The sequence below is a fragment of the Halichondria panicea genome, chromosome 5 (assembly GCF_963675165.1).
Source record: "Halichondria panicea chromosome 5, odHalPani1.1, whole genome shotgun sequence".
Classification (NCBI taxonomy): domain Eukaryota; kingdom Metazoa; phylum Porifera; class Demospongiae; order Suberitida; family Halichondriidae; genus Halichondria; species Halichondria panicea.
The window spans coordinates 4,725,178-4,731,177 of record NC_087381.1 but is presented as its reverse complement, the minus strand read 5'-3'; the positions used below and the strand labels follow the sequence as shown (position 1 = coordinate 4,731,177).

At 38.8% G+C, this 6,000-nt stretch overlaps 1 long non-coding RNA gene across 2 annotated transcripts; it reads left to right on the top strand.

Annotated features, from left to right (window-relative positions):
• Positions 1-336: 336 nt before the first annotated feature.
• Positions 337-2,818, top strand: LOC135335721 (uncharacterized). 2 transcript variants are annotated; one of them, XR_010394594.1, is made up of 4 exons: positions 562-1,396; positions 1,450-2,033; positions 2,100-2,207; positions 2,302-2,818. It is a non-coding gene; the product is annotated as an uncharacterized LOC135335721 (long non-coding RNA). The 2 variants fall into 2 exon arrangements; XR_010394593.1 differs by having other exon boundaries at positions 337-2,033.
• The last annotated feature ends 3,182 nt before the right edge of the window (positions 2,819-6,000 follow it).

The window sequence follows — 6,000 nt, the reverse complement described above, 5'->3', positions numbered from 1 at the left end:
GTAGCTAGAGTTGGTTGTGGTACGTTGTGAAAGTGTATCTCTTTTGCTTTAATATAGTGTTCTGCGAGTACAAGTACAAGCGATAGTACCTCGACTAATGAGTTTGGCCTTAAACCCAGTGAGAGGGAACTCTAGCAGAAAGAGGCAATTGTTTAGAGACGAAGACATCACAGTTAATGACGATATGAATTCCCCATTACCAAAAAGAAAGTGTTCAAGAAAGACCAATGCTAAATAGCCAACTCTATAGATACATGCAGTACATTTATTTTTATAATTAATTGTACATGCAATGGTTGACGCCTATAATATTTCCTTGACTTCTAATTATTATTACAAAATACATAATTATATAGAATGCAAAATACGAATTAGCTCAGTGTCTTCCTGATACCAGTGCTCTTCACTAATTTTTTTTGCGCACGTTTGTATGCCTCCAACCAATGTGATGCCAATGAGAAGCCCCAAATTGTTACCCACAAATTAATTGTCTCCGACAACAATTCAGAAGACCACTCTTCTTCATCAATATCTTGAGAAACTAAACTCCAGTAGAATAGTACATTTTCATTTTGTCCGACGGCATCAACAATTGTTACAGTTAGAATCTTCAGAGACAACAACTCTTGGTAATGTAGTGCAAACAACACCTTCCACAGTACAAAAAAATCGAAAATATTCGTCATTCAATGGGAATAAACCACCACGATTTACTTTGTCCATCCACTCTGTAGTGTATTGAGTAAAATCTGTTGGTTCTCCCATGACAGCCATTTCTCCAAGACACATCTCAAATTGATCAAATTTTTTGCCTCTCTTTCTCTTGTACTTGCGTAGAAGCTTAAGCGCCATGTATCCACACGCATAATGCAGTGCATTTAACTCGTCTTTATTAAATTCGACACCATCAACAGTAGCTGCACGAGTCACAGGACCAGTATCACAGCCAAACTGTTTCTTCAGTAACATCTCAAAAAGGGATCTAGCAACACTCTGAATTAGTAAAGGATCCTTTCCCAAAGTCTCAATGTTTAAACACAGTTGAGTCCAAAGAGTGCTTATTTGGCTTGTAGCTACTGTATGATACGCCATCCACAGCTTTAACTCAGCAGTTTTTTTTTACCTTAATTAAGCTTGATGTTGTGAAACAGGACTTCAGGGCAGTTACTAAAGTTTGACAAAATGTAACAAAAAGATCATGAATCCATATAGAACAGCAGTTGTATATAGATCACCTAGTGTTTCAATGCTGCTACTCTTGCAACATATGACTCAGTTGCTTGGCCAAGTAGGTACACAATCAACAGTTATTATGGGCGACTTTAATGATGATGTTTTCCATGTGTCTGGTTCCGTACTTGAACAGTTTATGTTGTCCCAAGGATATACACAGCTAGTAAGGCAATCCACTAGTGACCGGGCAACATTGATTGATCATGTGTACTTTAGTGAGCAGATAAGCAAAGATGTGGTAGTTCAAGTACGACATGATGCTGTGTATTGTTCAGTACCACTGCACTATTGTAAACAATGTATCACATGGCAAATATGAGGTAATATGAGGTAGTTCAAGTACAGTAGAACCTCGATTATCCGGCCCTCGATTATCCGGAACCTCGATTATCCGGCTTGGCAGTTTTCTTTTTAATCAGATTACATAATTCAGAAAATGGGCGTGTCCCTCAAATGCGCATGCGCGTTGCAGCTGTTACCATGGAGACATGCCTGCTTTTCTTTTGCGCATGCGCAGACAACATGTGGCACTGCTGTTCATCAATAAAGTGGGTGGATCAAGGCGTGGTTTATCTATTCGATTATCCGGCATATTCACTTATCCGGCCTGCTTCTGGAACCAAGGTGTCCGGATAATCGAGGTTCTACTGTACGAGATGTATACTATAGTGCTGTGTATTCCACTGTCGGTTTTGTATTAAGTATAACACTAATGTATCACATGAGCAAATATATCACATGAGCAAATATGGCAACATGGCAAACAAAGTTAACTCCTGCAAAGCAATTTTCTTTTTCAGGTGATGTCCAGCTAGCTCGCCCGCATATAATTATGTCACAACTTTATTCTTCTCATTCCTTTATAGGTTCTCCAACACTAATACAGGACTCAACAACATTGTACACTTCACTAACAAAACCTTGTGTTTCCTTTCAAAGTAACAACTTGTTGCAGTAACCCGTATCATTGCAAGGTGAAATTAAGTTTATACACTTTCGTTAACTGCCTAAATAATACTTTATCTTTCGATTTATGTTTTACATCCTACTTTTATTCCTTGACTATAGGTTCATCAATGGGACTCAATGACTAAACAATTATAAGTACTACTACATGCTCTGGGTGACCAACAATGCATGCAGTGTTGTGTTGATTTCTAAATGTGACAGGCTCTGGGAAAACAGACCAATTGGCGCAAGCTATAATTTTTGCGATCTATATACCAGATGATAGAGCAAAGAATTGCCTACGTATTGATGTGCTTAGTTTGCACATATCTCGTTCCATGCCTGAGTTATGCGCGTTGGAAACTCGAAGTTGTAAAACAGCAGTATTGAGAAACGCCCACTCAAAGATTGCTAAATTGGGAAAAGTAAGGTAATGGTGGCTGCTTAGACAAAGCGCTTTGGTGGAAAGAGTTGGATTCAGAGCATCAGATTTTGCAGAGAGGTAGTATAAAGACTGTAGATAACTATAATCCAAGAAAAAAAATTATGAGATTATACACTGTAGTCTATAAATCTGGCTATTGCTCAATACCAATATCTGCTCCAATTGGTCTGTTTTCCCAGAGCCTGTCACAAATATTGAACTGCTAATTATGTTTCCCTCATCCTATCAACTACACACTATTTTCATGTTTCCCAATCCATATTATCAATTCATCAAAAGAACCATTGAACCATTATTTCCAAAACGAATCTGCTGTAAGTATTAATTATATGTACTGTTTTACGGGCGACTAATGGGTTGAATTACATTGTACTCGACATCAAAACATGGCGCTAGTAGCATTGTGATGACATCGTCGCATATAATGTCACTCAACACCTTTGTATAACCACGCACATTCACTCGTTCACCATTTGCTTTCAATACTAGTTTGGCAGTGACTTTACCGCCTGATAAAATCTGTCCGGTATTGCAATTGTCCGGTATTGCAATTGTTGCATATAGTCATTTCAGATGATCCCTTTTGCTCGATGTTCGACTTGCATGAAATACAACTATACACCACTTCTAAATTTTGTACTCCGATAATTACTGCCGATACAAGTACATTGTCAGCTGTAGCATCATTATCATCATCACACATTACATCCTCCGCATCAATTGCTTCAACCGTACAACCTGAACGCGCTAGTTGTAGCTCATGCTTTCCACCAAACACATTAACCTGAAGCCGACTGAGTTTATAACTTTCGTTCAACTTTTAGCTTATTAACATCATTCTCCCATAAAATCAGAATAGCTTTCCCCGCTATGACATTTCCAACACTCTCAGGCTCCTTCACTTTCAGGACAGAAACACTTACAGTTACACGATCGTCAATATTAAATTCAGATAAGTTCATAATACACAATTATCTACAGATCCATCGTTAACATCATCTTTAAACATGGTTTCTGAAGGTTCCACTCGTGTGTAGCTTTTTACTAAGATCTCGAGTTTCCCTCTTCTACCTTGCTTTATAATACAGTTCTTAAGCACGCATGGTTGACGATTGTCGCACATCAATTTCAATTTTTTAGCCTGTTTTTCATCGAACCCATAAAACCTCATCATTGCCTCCCCATCAGATAATTCCCCATCAAAAAATTTCGGCTATAACCACCACCCAGCAGCTTCTTGTTCGCAGGCACGCACAATTTTCGATGGTGAAAGAAGTGTCATTTTTTTAGTGGGTGTTGTGCAAATCGTGTTTGTATCGTCTTTCTGCCGTTTCATGTTGCAAGCTCCTGGATTCAATATTAATATTAAACAGACATGAATTACTTACATTGGCATGCAATACCACAATGCCCACAAATTATAGGACCTATATTCAAAGTCAACGATAACAGAGCTCAGAAAGGAAGACGGATTTTTAACACACAGTAAACAGTGTAACACAGAAAGCTTGTAATACAATCTAAAACAATAAATAACGTGACTTACCAAAGATTCAACAAGATATAGCTACATGTAGTTCACTTCATTGTGGTGCTCACTATAATGACATAATTATGCGCGAACCTCTAACTGCATGCGCATGCTCTTCTAGAAGAATGTGGGAGGTGCTGAAATAATTATGTACGTAGCTGTGGCCTGTACGGTATGTGCTCTAAATTTACACCGAGGCATCAGCACCCATGGTGCTTTCATTGAGTCCAGTTATCGTAGTGCCCTGATCTACTCCTAGAATAGGGAGTAAGATGTGTACCGGCACGATATTTGTTTTTTGTCTAGTGACCATGAAAGCGGTTGAGCACGAGATCTGGCCAGAGGAGGTAAGCCAAGGTCAACAGGGTAATCATCTTGTCTGTTGCTCTTGACCGTTTATTTGCTTGCTTGGAAAGCTAGTTCTATCCAGTGCAGCAAACCAGTACATCAAAATGCGCATATCTTGTGGTTTCAATCAAAAGTGAAGAAAGGTTGCAATTAAATCTGAGATCTGTTTCGTCTGGGGCGCGATAGCTCAACTGATTTCTGCTATGATTATAAAGAGGATGATGCTAGTGGTGGTGTATAAACCCAGGGGCGCGCGAATGTAAAACATATATAAATAAGCCCACGTGATGTTTGACCTTTTGACATTCCGAGAGCAAATCGATGCCAATAGAAGGCCAAAGCAGCAGAGCCCGGATCCGGTAAGCCAAATTCGTTAACTGATACAAATTTTCATTGTTCATTACAGAAAATGCTAACCTAGTTTAGTTTATTCCACCCATAAGTACAGACACGCCTACAACAAGCGTTAGCCGATATTAGGCCAGGCCTACAACAAAATGCAGCAGTGATGGTACAAGACAACATACATAGTCTATTATGCGAAGCGTCCAAAACGTTACAAACGGACACGGACTCGGAGGACATTAGATATTAGATAGAAGATAGATGTAACATACCATTATCACTAATTATTCTGATGATCATTACCAGTTCATCACGTGCAGAGAGACTGCGTGTGACTTTTGTTGAAACTACGTTACATGAACAAGCATGTTACATGAACAAGCATTTGCATGATCAATTGTTTGGTAGTGTTTGGTAGTGTTTGGTAGTGTTTTGATCTTATTTTTTCTCCAAAGAGATCATTTCAGCTAAAAAAAACTACATTGAGACATCGACATCCATAATAATGCCTGACACATAATTATAGTATTTTTCCTTCTGATAATCTAGAGTAAGTGGTTATGACATTTCTCATTTGTAACTACACCACACACATGCTTTCTTGCAGAGCTGCCAGTTAAGTAGTCAAGTTATGTGTTCTATCATGTAATGTTGTAAGCGAAAAGCATAACAAATCTGGGAAAGATATAGCAATAGCTCATAAATTTTTTCTTGGCTTTCTACTACCTCTCTGCAAAATCTGATGTAAGCAGCTCAGGTCTGCTAAAATTATTGCTTGCACTTTTCCAAATTTCATATGGTGTATTCTCTACGTTGTATAATATTACATCACAACATTTTCATGACTTACACTGATACCCTGCCTTGACAGATTACCGCCGTTCTCCGATGCCATTCATGTGTATTGGTGCGCAGTGTGTGCCCCCTGCCACCCATCACCAGAATTTATCATTAGCCTGTGATATGTGTTGAGCTATGTAGTTAGATCACGATATATATACAGTAGACCATATATATACAGTAGACTCTCATTAATCCATTAATCCATTTGCTGAACCTGAACTTGAACAGCTTGAGGACAGCAATGGCGATGTCTCCTCTGGTGATGACAGTGCCTATGAAGGAGAGGGATACCTGCTATCAGCTTTAT